Here is a 19038-nt window from a genome sequence, read left to right as displayed (position 1 = left end):
TAAGAAAGAGAAACTGACAGAAAAGTGCAGAACAATTCGAGCCACAGACTCTTCTCCTCCTTAGGCAATGAGGTAGGAATTAGAAGTTTGTTGCCTCACATGTGTTCATTCTTCTTTTACATTCTGAATTAACAATTCTGTGATCTTTATGTAAATTTTAAAAACTATGTATTTAAAAATACTTGAAGAAAAAATAGACTAAATTGTTATCACGAATAAAAAAAAAATAAAGCTGTTTGTACATTCATTAAAATAAAAGAAGAAGGAGAAGTTGGTTCTTACCCCAAAACACTTCAAACCTATGGAAAGAAAATAAATTAGTGAAAGGTTATGAAGGAGACTACAGAAACCCCAGCCAGCCATCAGTCTGCCCCCATGAGGGACCCCCTCGTCTCTACCCCTCCCCCACCCCAATCACAAGATAGAGGCTTCTCTGAAGATACTAAGCAGCCCCAGAGAAAATGACTCCAATACTGAAAATCATGGGCACCTCCCCCAAACGTCCTCCCACAGCTCACTCACTGGAACGTGGTTTATGTTTTCATTGCAGGGTTCAGTAAATAACTGCATAATGAAGTCGCTGGTCCACAAGCATTAAGTAGTTGCCCACAGTACTCTAGGTGCTGCGGGTAAAGCAGGAAATAAAGTCCCTCTCTTGACGCAGCTTACATGCCGGGGGAGGAATGACCAAAAATAAGGAAAGAATTTAATTAATCAATAAAAATAAATACCAACAAATAGATAATATGGCAGTTGTTGGGAGGGTATAGAGAGAACCAAAGCAGGGTAAGGGCATAACAGTATCGGGGTGGAAATTTACTGTTTTATGTGAGAATGTCCAAGAGACAGCAAGATAAGAAGAATGTCAGTGTGAGGGAGAGTCCAAAAAGCTAGAGCCCTCGTCTTTTTAAAAGCAATGATAAAACCCTTGGCCTTCCTCAGAATAGCTAGAAAGCCACTTGAGAGTTTCAAGCAGAGAACAAAAAGGATCAGACTTGCATTTTCGAAGGTTCCTTCTTGCCAGTGCGTGGGGAAAAGACCCTCTTTGTTCTGCTCTCCCTCCTAAGAGAAATAGCAAAGAGCCCTGAGATTTGTAGCTCCTCACGATTCCAGCAGTTAGCTTTACTGTCTCCTGGCTGACCCTGACCACCTCGGAAAATTGAGGAACAGGCAGAGGAAGAAGCTAGGTCTTTTTCTCCCTCTGTCGCAATTTCAGGCAGCAACTTTGTGGTGTCAGAACTCACTGTGCAGACCTCACATGATTCTAGGTTTCCTGTGCAACAACTTGTTTTCAGAGTCTGGAAACATCATCTCATCCAGGAGTACCTCCAGCCCTAGGTCATTTCCCCACAATCCCATTCACCTTCTCTGCTCTTCCATCACAATTTCCTATAAAAGTCCCTCTGTGTGAAGTACCGAGAGGTTATGGTTGTCCTGGTGGGACCCTGGTTGATTCAGAGGCTCCTGCCATTATCCAGGCAAGACTGACTAATTGAGGTTTGGACTAGGATTCGATGGCTAAAGACCAAAACAGAGAAGCAGAAAAATGGACACTCAGGGATTGAGGGAAAGTTTCCAAAAAGTTATAATTACCCTTGGAGAGATACAAAAATATAATATAAACATGAAAGAAGAACCCAATGATAAAAAGAAAAAAAATAAGACAAAGTTACTTAAATTTGAAAACATCATAGATAAAACAAAAATTTAATAAAAGGGTGCCATGGACTAAATGCTGGTGGCCCCCCAAAATATATTTTGTAGTCATAAACTCCAATAAGATGGTTCTAGGAGGTGGGGCCTTTGGGAGGTAATTACATTTAGATAAGGTCTTGAGGATAATCTCCATGATGGGATTAGTTCCCTTATAAGGAGAGAGAGACCAGAGCCCTCTCCCACCTTCTCTCTGCAATATGAGAACACAGCAGGAAGACAGCCACCTGCAAACCAGGAAGACAACTGTCACTAGACATGGTATCTACCAGCATCCTTCAGCCTCTAGAACAGTGAAAAATAAATGTTCCTTGTTAAGCCACCCAGTCTATTGCATTTTTGTTATAACACCCTGAGATGACCTGTACAAAGAGTTGAAGTCTAAGAAATAACCAGAAAGCAGAACAAAGCAACAACAGAGACTAAAACTACCAAAGAAATGAAAATCAGGGACTAATCTTGAAATCCAGTTTCCAGTAATAGGATTTCAAGAGTGTGAGAACAAAGATAAGGTTACTTTTAAACATTAAGGTACTAAGGCAGCCATGAGTTCCTTGAGGAACGTCATGATCTGCGTGTTTCAGGGATCTCAGTGGGCTGCAAGTTATAAGGAGATTTAATTTAAGCTATATTTCTTTTGCCTTTGTTTCCCACATTAGTTACCTTACAATTTACAGATAAATCAATATCAGTATTTTCAATAGTATAAAAATGTACTTTTCGGGGCACCTGGGTGGCTCAGTCGTTAAGCGTCTGCCTTCGCCTCAGGTCATGATCCCAGGGTCCTGGGATTGAGCCCCGCATCAGGGTCCCTGCCCATGGGAAGCCTGCTTCTACCTCTCCCTCTCCCCCTGCTTGTGTTCCTTCTCTTGCTCTGTCAAATAAACAAAAATTTTTTTAAAAAGTAAAAAAAATATACTGTTCAGCCACATGTTTAACATCTCCTTTCTTATAAAATTCTTAATATGTTCTTGGAATTAATACTCCTCACCTCTGATTGGTTGAGTTCTCTATTTCTATGGAATTTTCTCCCATATATTCCGATATCTTTACTTTGGTTGAAAGAGAAGTATTTTCTAAGCACACGATGATATCAGGTCTATTTTATTTAATTTTTCTTGTAGACTTCTATATTCTTTTTCCATGTCTGTGTACTAAGTCATCACAAACATTGTGCCTTGAAGTAACCATGTTCATTAAATTCTCATAGTTTCTGTGGGTCAGGAGTTCAGCTGTGGCTTAGTGGGGTCCTCCATTTAGGGTCTCCCAGGCTACAATCAAGGTATTGGTTAGTTGGGTTCTTTTCTGGAGCTTGGGCTCTTCTAAATTCATATGGTAGTTGGCATAATTCAGTTATGTGGATGTATGTTTTCCTGTCATATGGTGTCTTTAATATGTCTTTTATTGCTTTTTAGAAATAATTTCACTTGGTATTTAGCAAAACTTGTATTATCCTAGAAGTTGCCTTTATTGTATTCCCAATTCCTTTTTTGTAATCAACACTTTACTATCTCATCTATCAGTTTTTAGAAGTATCCTTGACTCCTACTAATTGCCTAGATAACAATTAATTATCTTCTTCTACTTTTTCCTTTCTCTCCCCATTTTTAGCTGCTTTGTCTTTACTGTTTGAACTTGTAACATTAACACAATATTCTTCTACCCAGAGTACTTAACTTCCCTTCCTATTTCCTATTTCCTCTTTCCCTTGTCTCTTATCTTGGCAGCAGCCTGCCCTTCAAGGTTCTGAAAGCCTTGCTTCCAGATTCCTTGAGACTTGTGCTATCCCTAAACCCCCATTAATTAAAAAGTACACAATCAGTCACTCCTCACAAACCCAGTATTGCTTTTTCTGCCCACAGGTCCAGTCCCATGAATAGGGAAGGGGTGAAGTTCTAGGTAGGAGAGTTAGGAGGCCCTTGCCCCCCTGACTGGGCTCTGGAACTATTCCTGTCAGGTGGAGACGCTGAAACAGAGCTAAGCACAAGATAAGGGAACAAACCAAGAGAGCACAAGAATCCCAAGGCCACAAGCTTCTCCAGTCAGCTCTCAATAAAAGACTGGCCCTAAAATCCCTCAGGGGCAACCCATTCAGGTCCCTTCTCACACTAGAGAGCTTTGTTCTTTCCTTTCTGTTCTCACCTTCCCTTAATAAACTTCTGCTTCTCTTCACCCTTTTCCATCCTCGAGGTTCCTTCTTCGACTCCAAGAGACACAAGAACCCTGAAATCTGGTGACATAACTATGTTGGGTGACGTGGACTATAGGAGAGCAATACAAAAAGTCAATGCACTATGTCCAATAGGAATAAATCAAGAAAAAAAAATAAGGCTTTTTGGTTTTGGTTTTGATTTTAATGTGGAGATACACTAGTGGAACTGGAAGAAGATTTGAAGCGAATCACCCCTTGGGAGCAAGTCTGTCAGGTGGGAAGAGGTGGCATGGTTACTGCTATTTTTTATGATAAGACATTAACACTTTTGCTTGAACTATGTGCAGATGAATTTTTTATTATATTTGGCTTTAAGCAGTGGCATACTAGGGCCACCTCTTAACTGTTCATTTTCAAGTTTACTTTCACATTTTCCATGATTTCACATGTTTAGGAATCTTGCATGCCAGTTAGTCAACACAACCATATTAAAAATTTAATTCCATAAACAATTAAATAAATTATACTTCAGAGGTAATAAATACTCAAAACTCATGACTTCCTAACTATTTTACTACATTTTATTATTGGTATATTTTTGAGATTACTTACAGCTATTGTGTTTATGATAGAAATATGATAGAATGGTGTGCTAATGTGCATTTCTTCCCCATTTCTCATTACTGACATCGGGTTGTAGTCTGAATTGGCCACAGTGGGAGTACTTGCAGCATGGAAATGAACAAATGTTTCAATTCAGAGCTTGATTATTGTATTTTTATTGTCTAAACTTCATAAATTGGGGAACAAAATGTTAATAAGACTAGATTTAATATTGTGCCATATTTGCTGCCATAATGTGAATTGCACAAAAATTTTCAAAAATATTCTTCCAGTGTTTGAAAACTATCATTTAATTCAGTAAAGAAGCTCCCTGACATATGAGAACAAACATCTACATTGTTTCACTTTTGCCTCACTTGTTACCACAGTGAAAACATCAACCAGTCAGAACTATGCTGACTCATCAATTTCAAGAGCAGATTGGCTACAGATAAAAAGAGTTTCGCAAAATATCACTGAATGCCTTCTCTGAGAATCAACTGACTTTTGGAATTTTGACAAAGAATATTATATATTTTATTATTATTTATAAATTAATGCTATAATCCCTTATATCAATAAAATCTATAAAAACTTCTGTACATATTAATACATATCCATGTTCATAACCCAATTGTTAAAATGCACTAACATGTTAGTGGGACTTAATATAATTCATTGATCTCTCTTGCAAGAACTCTCTGTTCTCTCATTTCTCTGTGTCCAAAAATATGTATAATTTAAAATAAATTGGTAATTCCTTTTCCAGAATTAAAACATTATAATATTCCAGATTGAAAGTGGCCACAAAATGAAACACAATAAATAAATTCTGATGCGAAGTCCTTAAAAGTGACTTGCCTTATATTTCAAGAGCCTTAAAAATACTCAAAATGTTTACCAAGTAATTATACACTTAAATATTTTCATAATCGGGGCATCTGGGTGTCTCAGTCAGTTAAGCATCCCATTCTTGATTTTGGCTCAGGTCATGATTTCAGGGTCGTGAGATCAAGCCCCATGTTGGGCTGTATGCCAGGCATGAAATCTGCTTGAGATTCTCTCTCTCCCTCTCTTTCTGCTCCCCTCCCCCAACTCTCACATGCTCTCCCTCTCTCTCTATAAATAAATAAATAAATAAATAAATTCCACAATGGAAATTATTAGAAAGGTGAATAGTATCTATATAATAAGATGTTCAAATCATTATTTGCAAAAGCATAACTTATGGGAAATTCAATATTTAAATTTAGGTAAGGGGTTAAAGTACTCATGTATTCATCTATGTGGTAAACTGCTCTGTAATTAATGATGAGATTTGCAGATAATTTTTATGAAATTAGGTACATATATAGTAAAATATTAAAAATGCACAAAGATAATATATAAAAATCTCAAGTATTGAAAGAAAAAAACAAATAGAATTTAAAAATAATATCATGTTTATTATTGTTACTGGGATGTGTGGTTATTTTCATTTTTGCATCTTTTCACATATCAACAATTACCAAATGTCTCTAATAGTACTTTCATAATGAAGAAAATATAAGATTGAAAAAATATAAAAGGAAATTGAATGGAACATTTTCTGATCCTCGGAGAAAGAAGAACATGTTATATTTAGAGACCATGAGATGATGAAGAAATTACATAAATAGGCAAAAGACATACACTAGTGATTCATTTTTTGTAAGAATATGATATAGTAAACAAGCACATGGGGAAAAGCACAATATCAGATGTAAGTGAAAAAGGAAAGTAATATAAAATTAGTAAAATAAAGACTAAGGCAACATATGGACAAACTGAAATGAAACAGTAACAAAAACATTTGGATTATAAACTGGAATGAGGCCTTTTGAAAGTATATATACACATTATATTTGTGTGCATGTGCATATGTGTGTTATGTATCTGTGTCTATACATACATATATATGTATATGCACACCCACATTTAACGATCATTCCTAGTCACTGATGGAACAACTTCAGGTCTAGATTCCTATCCTTAGCAAAAATTCCAAAACAGATAAAGCTTTTTCACAATGTAAACTACTAGAGCAGAACCAAACATATAACAGGAAAATGGTAGGTTTAATCACACACACTCACACACACACACACTCACTCATATACAATGATATACCTATGAATTATTATAGATTATACACCCAGTTAAATTGTGTTTAAAATTTCTCATTGAAAGTATTTATATCTGAATGGGGAAAAGGATACAGTATCACGTGAAGTGAAATATAGTGTAAAGTTGTAGAACCATGTAGGTAAAAAGTAATAATTAATACTCATTAAATAGTATATGTTGAATAGTATGCTCAATGTTCAAACATTTAATTTTGTTTAATCCTCACAACTCTGAATTGGTACAAATATTTCACCAATTTTATAAATGATAGAACTTCATAAACCAAAAATGATACATAATAAAAGTTAAAATATAACAGGTTAAAAGATTGTTTTCAATTATAAGTGAGTGTTTCTTTTTTTATGAGTGAGTTTTTCTTATTTTTACTACTCTGTATTTTTTAGAGAATCCTATAAATTGGGACCATTGCTTTGATAATTGGGATTAAAAACAATTCTTTATTTTTTAAATTGGTTATTTGGCAATAAAAACATACATCAAATAAATACAGTGAACAAACAATGAGAAAATGTTTGGTCTCAGATAGTAGCAATAATGGAAAACAAGTGGAAAGGTCACAAATAGTGTCATTGTATATTAAAATGTATGATTTGATCAGTAGAATGTCAAGAACAAATATACATTAAAATGTCATTTAATTAGATGTTTTTTTAGTGCCTAACAGTTGTGTAAGAATATTTAAGGTAAATACAAACAAATTAACTTCCAAATCAAACAAAATATAAAACTGTAAAAATCTAAAAAAGAAAATCCAAAGTAATATAATAAAATATTTATCAGATCTGTATCATGAGGGCAATCTCAGCTTTGAAGCAATAGAGGAAATCACAGAGGAATAAACAAATGTATTTGAATATAAAATATTTACAATATGCAGAAAGAAAAAAATAACTAAGATGGAATAGACCAAGAAAAATATTTTTAAAAAAATTCTGCAATTGGGAAAAAGCATTTGTCAATTTCATTTTGCATCTTGATTGATCTTTATATTAACATCCAATTAGATATTTGGGAAAAGATTAAAATAAGTCACACACAAAACTGTATCCAGGCTTACAAATAGTAAACAAAATGTAAGAAAATACGCTTCTAAATAATCAAAATACAAATTAGAGCAATGGCCAAGTGTCTTTCAGCAAAAAATACTTAACAGCAAAAAATACTGTATAAAAATGATACAAGCACCCAACGGATGCAATTACCATGAAATAATCTTGGCTCTATTTAAATTTTACAGCCTTTTAGGAAAATTCTGTAGCACAAAACAGTCCCATCATTTGACTTCATACTTACATTATGGGACTTTCATTTTATGAATTTATTCTAAGCCCAGTGAACTTAGGATCATGCTATTCCCACAGCCAACCTGAAAAATAGGAATTACAGTCCCCATTTGACAAAAGAGAAAGTCAAGGCTCAGAGCCATTTAACACGTCAACCAAAGCCGTTTCAGAACTTTACCTCTGCTTCCGAAGATCCAGTTTCTTGCAGTGATACATGTTACTGCCAAAGAGTGAGGAAGTCCCCAGTCTCAAGGGGATGAGGGGATGAATACGGAGCTGCAGGTGTCCCTGCTGTGTCTGGTAGGTCTGCCCGCCGTACTCCCATAGACACAGACTGCCTCAATGGATCCACATGACTTATCACTTACAACAAAAGCCAAACAGTGGAGCGCCCGGGTGGCTCAGTCATTAAGCGTCTGCCTTCGGCTCAGGTCATGATCCCAGTGTCCTAGGATAGAGCCCCGCATCGGGCTCCCTGCTCCACGGGAAGCCTGCTTCTCCCTCTTCCTCCCCCCTGCTTGTGTTCCTTCTCTCACTGTGTCTCTCTCTGTCAAATAAATAAAAATATATAAATAAAATCTTAAAAAAAAAAAAAGGCATGGTGACATTTCCCCATGTCTTTAGTTCTACGGGATGACACTGAGCCAGAAGGTCCAGATGCCGAGCAGCATGGACAGTGGGTTACCCAGCCACCAAGGAGTCATAGGACTTTACAAGATGCAACTACACCCAAAAGGGAATTAAGTGGTGTCCCAAGTTTTACTGACATGAGAGGTACAGATGAAAGCCTCACAGAAGCCTCCTGTGAGATAGAGAGGAGGATGGGCAACTGCCTTGACAGCTGCCTACAAGGCTGCTTATCTCCCCGTGCACTGGGGCAATACAGCATGTTTGCAAAGACTTGGGACAGGTTGTGGTGAAGCCTCCCCAACCCGACTTATATGGAAACATGCAAGATCATCAGGGCACTACAATGAAACTGATGTCCATGTTGCTTCTTCTTTCTTTCTGCTTGGTGCCTGATTTTTCCTTATTGACCCGTGTTCTACTGTTACGGTCCCCTGGATAACCATCTTTCCAGTATGCCACCAAATTCAAGAGCGACATCTGAATCCAATGAGGGCTTCTGGACCTGATTTTGTGCAGTGTGAGTCCTGCAGGTACATCCTGGGATCCACATACAGGGTTGGAAGGAGCTACCAGTGTGTATTAAACCAAGTCACAGAACTTGAGGGTAGATTCTCCACTTAGAGTATAATAGTTGTTTTAGTAGAAGAGGCCCCATTGCAACCACCACCATTACCACATTGCACAAGTCCACGGGCATCTATTGAGTGGGACTCGCTTTACCCAGGCACTGGCTCAGATAAGTGTTGTCATCTGTCTGCTGGATTCTCTCTGTCAGCAGCAACCATGAGGCAGGAGGACTTCTTGGGCCAGAAGGTCCCCCACAGCAAGGTCTTCTACAACACCTGCTCATATGGCTTATGTGATAGGACCTCTACTGAGATGTTTTTAAGGTCAGACAGCCACTAGAATAGAAATAGAATAGAAAATTCACAAAGTACAAGGGGAAAAAACAGGCCTGAACTTCCTTTTTTTCCTGCTTGTGGACTCTGATCACCAGATTCTACCAATAGCATTTTGCTGAGTAAAGGTATTATATTCATTTCCTAGGGCTGTGTAACAGATGATCACATCCTGAAGGCTTAAAACAACAGAAATGTATTCTCTACAGCTCTGGGGGTTGGGATTCTGAAATCCAGGTGTGGGCAAGATTGGTTCTTTCTAGAGACTTTCTGAGACCCTGAGAAAGCCTTTGTTCCATACTTCTTGCCTAGCTTCTGGTGGTTGCCAGTGATTCTTGATTCTTGGGATTCCTTTTTTTGGTAGATGTATCACTCTGATCTCTGGCTCCATCTTTGCATGGTCTGTCAGTCAGGGTCCTCCAGAGAAACAGAGCTGATTATGCAGTTATGCCATTAGGGAGGCAGGCAAGTCCCAAGATCTGCAGAGTGAGTCAAGTGGAGACCCGGGAGAGCCAATGGTGGAGTCCCAGTCCAAGTGAAAACCTGAGAACCAGCAGAGCCAATAGAGTAGGTCTAGTCTGAAGGCTGGGAGGCTTCAGACCAAGAAGAGCCTAAGTTTCAGTTTGGGTCCAAAAGCAGGGAAAAGGCTGATGTCCCAGTTCAAGGCAGAAAATAATTTTCCCTTACTGCATGAAGGGTCAGCTTTTTTGTCCTATTCAGGCTTTCAGCTGATTAGGTGAGGCCCACCCACATCAGGAGGGGCAGTCTGCTTTTCCAAGTCTACTGATTCAAATGCTTATCTCAACCTAAAATACCTTCACAAAAAACACCTCGAGTAATATTTGGCCAAAGATCTGGGCACTCATGGCCCAGTCAAGTTGAGAACTAAAATTAACTATCATGCATGACATTCTCTCTGTGTGTCTGTGTCTAAAACTGTCCTTCTTATAATGGTACCAGTCAATGGATTAGGGCAATTAATAATTATTAGTTATAATTAATTATGACTTGATTACATCTACAAAGACTCAATTTCTAAATTAAATCACTTTTACAAGTACAGGAGTTAGGATTTGAATGTATCTTTATGAGGGACACAATTGAACCCTCAACAAGTATCCATAGATAAAAGCTGTCTCAACTTCTAGCAGATTACAACCTCATGGAATGGGGCAATAGACCTTTACTGGAATCATTTGAATATTTTGTTGAAAAATAGGAGCAGTTTCCACCTATGCTAGGGCTCTCTTGGCATCCACAGTAAGGGAGTGATCAATTCTGCACAAGTTAAAGTGAATTTGATCTGGACACAAAATTGTGTAGTTCCTGGTATGGTATAGTGATGATTCCAACCAGATGAGTGATTTCTCTTTCCTGATAGAACCATGATAGAAAAACGAGGGGGATGATACTAGTAGTTATTGCTGGTGTGGGTGTAAAGTGGTCCAACCATTTTGGAAAGCTGTCCAGCAGTGTCTACTAAAGTGAGACACACAGCTAATCTGTAACACTACAATCCCCTACTAGATATATACCCAAGAGAGATGAGTGCATACTTGCACCAGAAGACATACACAAGAGCATGCACAATTGTAAAGAATTGGAAGCAGCCCAAATTTCCACCCCGTAGGAAAAAACAATAAATATACATATGTTCATACAAAAAATACTTGCCGCCATAAAAATAAGAATGAACTATTGATACCACAGCAACATGATGAAAATCACAGACAAATATTGAGCAACAGAAGCCAGACAGACTTATACGATATAAGGTTCATTTATATGCCATTCAAGAATAGGCAAAACTAATATCTTGGTGGTTACATCCTGGAGCGGGTACTGACTGAAAAGGGCACAAGGGAACCTTCTGGGGAGATGGAAATGTCCCACATCTTGATGGTGTTTGCATGTGTGTATATGAATACTATAAAAACTCATTAAGCTATATACTTAAGATGTGTGAAATTTACTGGATGTATTATGTACGTCAATAAAACTGTAAAAGATTAATGTATTGGAGCCCTACGACATGACAAGCATTATTCCAGGCATAGCAGTACAATAAAACAAAGTATCTGTTCTCATGGAACTTTCATTCTAGGGAGAGAAGACATTTTATAGACTAATAAAAACTAATGAACAAACTGTGTGTGTGTATGTCCATGCAAGTAGAAAAAGAGAAAGAGACAAAAGGAGAATGAGCAAGAGACAGGAATGGCATGGTGACAGGTACTGAGTGAAAATGAATTAGATACAAGGAGATAAATTGATAAGGTAGTAGTTAAGCAGAGGCCTGAGTGGAGGAGTATGGAGGCAGCCAGGAAACTATCCAGATGGAGGAACGTTCAGGCTGAAGGATCAGCAACTACTGAGCTGGGCTAGCGTGGGGACCTTGGAGGAACAGCAAAGCCACTGGTGAGAATGGACCAGAGCAGGAAAACTAGAGCATAGAAGGAGTGAGATCCATGGGGCAGTGATGGAAATGGTAAGATTTAGGAATATTTCCACTAGAGCCAATGGGATTTGTTGATGAATTTAAAGTAGGATTTTTTAAAAGAGCATAATTTTATTTTTGGTCTGTCTCATAATGCAGGTTTAAAGAAGAAAGTCAGGAGTTCAGTTGTGACCTTATTGATCTGTGATTCCTCCTAGACATCCAAGTGCCATGCTCAGGCAGGCAGCTAGGTATACCTGTCTAGTCAAAGGAGTGGTCTACACTGGAATTTTCTATTTGTACTTTTATAGCATATATTTGGTTTTTTGCTTGTTTGTTTGTCTTTATAAAATGGGGCTTGATAAGATTGACAAGAGAGAGAGCCTGAAGGGATGGAGAGGTTGGAAACTGTTGGGTTTTAAAAGAAGCAACTGCTATAGAACTACTTCACTGCTTAAATTATGTGCCTGCGTACCTTTGATAAAACAAAACCTAAAAATAAATGTAATAGCTAATTACATTTACTCTCACACTTAATTAATTTCTGTACACATTACATTCATATCTTCCCTCCAAGTTCATTTTTCTCCCTGACGAAATACATCTCAATATTTTAGCATTTGTCATACCTCTTGGTCTTTTTAATCTAAAAATGTCTAAATTGTCTTGAATGTTAATTTAGTTGATATAATGGGATATTCAGTAAGAAAACTCAAGGCACCCAAGTCCAAAGTAAGTTCTAAGACAGACAACCCACTAAGGTGTACACATTTTCACAGGAAATGGTTCAGCCATGTTGAACGACCTTGTAGGTGTCACAGGGTGAGGACCCTGTCTACCATCCTACCTGGGGCAATTGTGCAGGGAAGTGAAGCTGAATCTTTAATATCAAATTCCAGTTGGATCATGGGGAGAACATAAAATGTGGGCTGTGAAGTGAACACTGAGGGCTAGCTTCTGAACCCTGCTTGGGAAATGTGAAAAACTGATGATGGTAGATTAGCTGCTAACAGGAGAGCTGAGGGAGAAGTGACCAGATTAGGATCAGCCAGCAACTCCAAAGTAGGTCATGACAAAGGAAAGCATGAACTTAACCCATGGGCCAAATGTGGGCCAATCCCTGAGAACACTGGCATGAGTCCTTTGGGGTCCTGTCCAACAGGCTTCCCATGGGAATGGGGCTTCGGTACCAGAGGCTGAAGGTGACATATGAGGTTCTTAGTGGCCTGAAGACAGAGGGTAAAGGTAGCTACAGGAAAGAGAACATCAGGCCATGTCAATCAGGTGCATATGAATCAGAGCCAGCTGCAAACATTATTCCACCTAGAAAATAGAGAGTTGGCTCTTAAGTCCAGTGAAAATTTCCTGTCCCCCATCTTGGCCTCTTCCCCACCAACCTCAGCTGAGAGGAGGAGAGTGATGTAATTTTGAGCAAAATTAGGATCTCTAACTATGGGATAGGACTGGCCAGTGTAAGGACTGGTTTAAAAATGTGTTTCATATCTCGAAGTGCCCATAAAACCCTTTATTAACTTAAAAGTGCCCAGAAAGATCATGACGTTGCTCATTTTAAGAGAGGAAAAGGACTTCTTTCACTGGAAATATTTAAAGGAAGAGTGAGATACCAACTACATTTCATTTACAATGATGCCATTCTTCCAGTTGAGCTTGTCCCTCATACAAGCTAAATTAGCTACATCAGCACTTTGAAAATATGATCCCCATTTACCAGTGCCTACTGTTTACTGTCCGTAAGTTTATTTCTTTGTAGATTAATGCTTATTTCCCTCAGGATGCACATTAGATTTTCTTTATAGTTTGAATATTCTGCAATATGTTATGGGTCTAGGTGTGGATTTGTTTTCTTCAACTATCTTGAAGAGCTTAGATTGCTCTTTTGATCTCAGATCTCAAATAATTTTGTTTGATTATTTTAATGCTGAAAGTTATCTCCTAAAATATTGTGTCTTCATTTCTTCTGTTCTGGAGCTTTCATCAAATATATATGGGAGATTCTCAAACTGTTTCCATGTCCCCATATTACTTCACGTTTTTGGTTCTAGCTCTTGTAGTAGCACCTGGAACCAATTCCTTGGCATTAGCTTCTAGTTCACCATTTCACTATGCAATTGTGTCTAGTCTAAAATCCCTCCCATATAGCTTCTTAAAATAGTTTTATTTCTAGGATTTTAACTGGTTTTTATTTTTATCTTGCTGCTTTTAGCTTTTCTGCTTTTTAAGTATATCATTGCTCACATTTTTCATAGAAGCTATTTCTTTTTACATCTTTTTTACATTCTTAAATATAATTATTGCAAATATTTGCCCAACTATTCTGAATAACCTTATCTGCAGTAAATTTGATATTTTATTTCTTAATTTTGTCCTATATCTTTTTATCTTTTTGCAAGCCTGTATTTGGAGAAGTTTTTGTTTGCTTTTGCTTTTATTTTCTTTTTTCTTATTCTCTCTGTTTACCTCTTTTTATGTAGAGACTCTGTGTTGCCTCCACTTAGTCTCCCAGATACCAGGTTAGAAACAGGTAATCCTAGGAATCCTAGTTCATATTCATATGGGGGACAATATTATTTGAACAATGTGTTTTGGTCAATGCTATTAAAAAAGAGGTTGATTGGTTCAGATGTGGACATGAAACTATGCCTTTGTCCAGCTGCCTTCAAATGTCAAAATCTTCTAAAAATGAGACTTTGTTTGTTTTTCTGTCAGAAGGCTCATCCCTCAACCAACTTCAGGTCAGGAGCCTGGTTCTCGAATCTACCCAGTAGGTGCTAAACCCTGCCTTTGCTGTGCCCATAGCCACATTCCAGTAACCTTTGCCATCGTATGTCCTGTTTTGTATTTTTTAAGTATTTTATCTATTATTGCTTTGAGTTGAGAATGGAGACAGCACCAAAGCATGAACTTAGTATAGCATCTTAACCAGAATCTCCTCATCTGTTCTAACTTATTGAATTGAATACTTTGTTCATTTATTTCATCTCTCCTTTTAAAATAAAAGCAGTCCCAGCTAAAATAATAAGACAAGAAAAAGAAATAAAGCATATACTGATTTGGAAGAAAAAAATGAAACAATCTTTATTGATCACATGATTGCCTATGTAGAAAATCTGAAAGAATCAGTCAAAAAACTCCTGGAACTAATAGCAAGGTTACAAGGTACGAGGTTAATAATATACAAAAGGTCAACCACTTTCCTGTGTAACAGTAAATAAACAAATGAAATTTGAAATGTAAACTCCAACACTTTTTACATTAGCCTCTCCCAAAATAAAATACTTAGACATAACTCTAACAAAATATAAATACAAGATCTATACAAGAGAAACTATAAAACTAATGAATGAAATCAAATAACTAGATAAATGGAGAGATATTCCATGTTCATGGATGGGAAAACTCAATATTATTAAGATGTAAGCTCTTCCCAACTTGATCTATAGATTCAATGCAATTCTAATCATAATCCAAGCAAGTTATTTTCTGGTGATGAAAACCTGATTCTAAAGCTTATGTGGAAAATCAACAGACCAAAAATAACCAACAGAATATTGAAGAAGAACACAGTTGTAGGACTGACACTACACAATTTTAATACTTATTTTAAGCTACAGTAATCAAGATTGTGCGGTATTGGCAACAGACAAATAGATCAATGGAACAGAATAGAAAGCCCATAAATAGACCCACATAAATAGACAACTAATCTCTGACAAAGGAGCAAAGACAACACAATGGAGCAGAGAGTTTTTTTTGTTTTGTTTCATTTTGTTTTTAACAAATGGTGCTGGATCAATTAGACATGCACATAAAACAAACAAACAGAAAACAGACTTTATGTAACCTGAAAGATTAACTCAAAGTGGACCACAGACCTAAATGTAAAATATAAAACTATAAAACTCCTAGAAGATAACATAGAAGAAAATCTAGATGACCTTTCATCTGGCAATGACATTCCCCCCCCCACCCCGTAGAGAGTGCTTCTATGTTAAAAAGTTTAGAAGGTGGAAATAGCTCTTGGAGTTGTATTCTGAAGATTTGTTTAGGAAGGTCAGTGTTAGCAGGCTTCATCCTCTGGGGGACTCAACAGCAGGTAAGTAAAGAAGGACTGGAGACAGCAGCTTCTTCTGGAGGAGAGAAAGCCTAGTGCAGACTGGTGTAGAATGCACCAGCAGCTCTCTTACGTCAAAATTTCTTTGGGATCCAGCTTTACCAATAAACTTGTTGCCTCTGACTATATATAGGGCCTTCTCATCTGTGCTTTGAACATCACAGAAAACAAACAATTTCCTTCCTTCAACTTTATCAAGTTGGCTGTTTATCACAAAAACAGAACAAAGGGGGATTGACAGTTTAAAATTAGTGCTGAGATTGTCAGTCATGACAGTTCCTCAACTGTAATCGCAGACATACCAACAGTAGCATCAGTCATGGTTGCAATGGCACCTCCATGAAGGAAGCCAGCTGCTCCTTGCAGGTAAGGACCTCCTTGAAATATGTAAACTATCCTTTCTTCAACATTATTATGGAATATCACATATTCAAGGCCCAGGCCTTCCTTAAAGCTTCTAGGGAAGAGCTGGGGCTATGACACTTGTTATTTTACAGGCTTTATGTCACAAAAAAGATTTTGAAGTCTTGACTACTTCAAGTTGATTTACATTTGTATGAAGGCAAACATTTCTAGGAGTCATCTTCATGTTTCTTCATGAACTGGTCAAAGAGGAGTCTCATGTCCTTGTTCAAGCTGGGCATGAGAGAGAATGGTTCCTATTAATGATCTCAGAAGAAAACTACCTCTGCACAGCTGCATGGTCCCTCACCAGTGGGAGAACACCTCCTTGTGGAGGATCACTCCTCCTCACCCCCCAGGCAGATGCAGTTACAAAGAACAGCTCCACAGCATGGCTCTCAGGGTGCCCAGGCTCTATCAAAATGGCTGCCTGGTCACCTGCCCACCCACTTGCTCCTGCCCATTCATGGAGGGGTATGTGACACCCAGCAATGACTTTTTAGATAAAACACCAAAGGCACAATCTATGTAAGAAATATTTGATAAACTGAACATCATTAAAATTAAAACTTTCTGCTCTTTAGTAGAAACTGTCAAGAAAAATAAACAGACAAGCCATAGGCTGGAAGAAAATATTTGCAAAGACATATGTGATAAAGAACTATTATCAAAAATATGAAAAAAAAATTCTTAAAATTAAACAATAAGAAAACAGTCTCATTAAAAAATGAGATAAAGTCATTAACAGACATCTCATCACAGAATATATACACATGGCAAATAAGTAGATGAAAAGGTACTCCATGTCATGTCATCAGGGAAATGCAAATTAGAACAATGAGATATTGCAGCATACCTACTAGAATAGCCAAAATGTCAATTAATTAACTAATTAATTAATAATATCAAATATTGGTGATGATATGGAGCAAGAAGAATTTTCATTCATTATGAGTATGAATGCAAAGTAACAGCCAATTTGAAAGATCGTATGGTAGTTTCTTACAAAACTAAACATAGTCTTACCATACTATCAGCAAAAGTACTCTCTGGTATTTACCCAAAGATGCTGAAAACTTTTATCTACACAAATACCTGTACATGGATGTTTGTAACAGCTTTACTCATAATTGACAAAACTTGGAGGAAACCAAGATATGCTCCAGTAGGTGAATAGATAAACTGTGATATAGCTAGACAATGGAATGTTACTCAGCACCTAAAGAAATGAACTCTCAAGCCATGAAAAGACATGGAGGAAATTCAAATACATAGTTCCATGTAAAAGAAGCCAGTATGGGAAGGCCATACATTGTATGATTTCAACTCTATGATTTTCTAGAAAAGGAAAAACTATGAAGGTAGTAAAAACATCAGGGGCTGCCCGGGATTGGTGGGAGAAAGAAATGAACAGGCAGGGCACGGAGGATTTTTAGGGTACTGGAAATACTCTTTAGGATACCATAACGGTGTATATATGTCATTATACACTGGTCAAAACCCCCAGAATGTACAAGAGTGAACCCTAATGTAAACTATGGACTTTGGGTGATAATGATGTATTAATGTAGGTTAATCAATTGCAACAAATATACACCTCTGCTGGGGTGGGGTGTTGATAATGGAGGAGAGGTCATAAGGGATCTCTCTGAACCTTCTTCTCAATTTGGTTATGAACCTGAAAATAATAAAGTCTTTAAAAAAACAAAAACAATAAACAAAAAAGTAGTATTTTAGTCTTCAGGGTTTGACCAAATTCTCTAAGTTTTCACAAAATCTTTTCATTAACTTTGTTTTCTCAATAACCTATGATATTTTTAAATTTCCTCTTTGGCTCCAGAGCTACTTAGGAATTTTTGTTTCTTTTGCACTCAAAATAGGCATCAGTGAATAAGTCACCTCTTTTTCTAATTTTAAACCTATTTTCAGCTCATCTATATATACATTTACCGCTATATGCACCATGAAAAAGAAGCCCCAAGTCATCAAAGTCCCTATTTATCCATCCTCAAGAAGAGACACAAGAAATCCTACCTCAGCAACCTTCATAGCCGTTTCCTATCTTTTACTGCTGATGAGATCCTGGCTGAAATTCCCCAGAGCTGACAATATAACCAATAACATTAATATGAGAATTTTCAGTAATACATGCCTCCATTCCACAATATTAGTTTTATGCTATTTTTTCCTCTATCTTACATTCTGACGGTTCAAATTGAGAAGAGAAATGAAAACACTTCAGGAGACTTATTTATATCCATTTTATTAAATTCAAACTCAATCCATGAAGGCTGTAAGAGACTGTGTATCAGAGGTGGAAGCTACTTGGGGCAAATTTCTGCATTTTCTCCCACTTCACGTTGTTAAATTCAGTAAAAATGCTTTGAGGAAAAAGGCAGGAACATTGAATGAATTTAAATGTATTTCAGCTGCTGACTTAATCTGATAAATGTGCACCCCTCTTTAGAGAGTGAACTAAAAGTTAAAATTTAAAATAGGCTCTATTTTACCTCACTCTATGTGAAGAAAAGGGATATTGCCAAAGGAAAATGTCAGCAGTGATGTCAGTCTTTCCAGCCTTCAGGGCCCATGGTTTTATGTCAGTCCTTTGGCACACGAGC

The 19038-nt window shown here is 37.3% G+C and overlaps 1 pseudogene; it reads right to left on the bottom strand.

The window, feature by feature from the left end:
• The window catches only part of LOC111157006, a 33521-nt pseudogene extending 15055 nt beyond the window's left edge, over positions 1–18466 (bottom strand).
• Positions 18467–19038: the final 572 nt, after the last annotated feature.

This window comes from Enhydra lutris, unplaced genomic scaffold, assembly GCF_002288905.1.
Source record: "Enhydra lutris kenyoni isolate GAN:26980312 unplaced genomic scaffold, ASM228890v2 scaffoldscaffold51, whole genome shotgun sequence".
NCBI lineage: Eukaryota > Metazoa > Chordata > Mammalia > Carnivora > Mustelidae > Enhydra > Enhydra lutris.
This window is presented reverse-complemented; position numbering and strand designations above follow the sequence as displayed.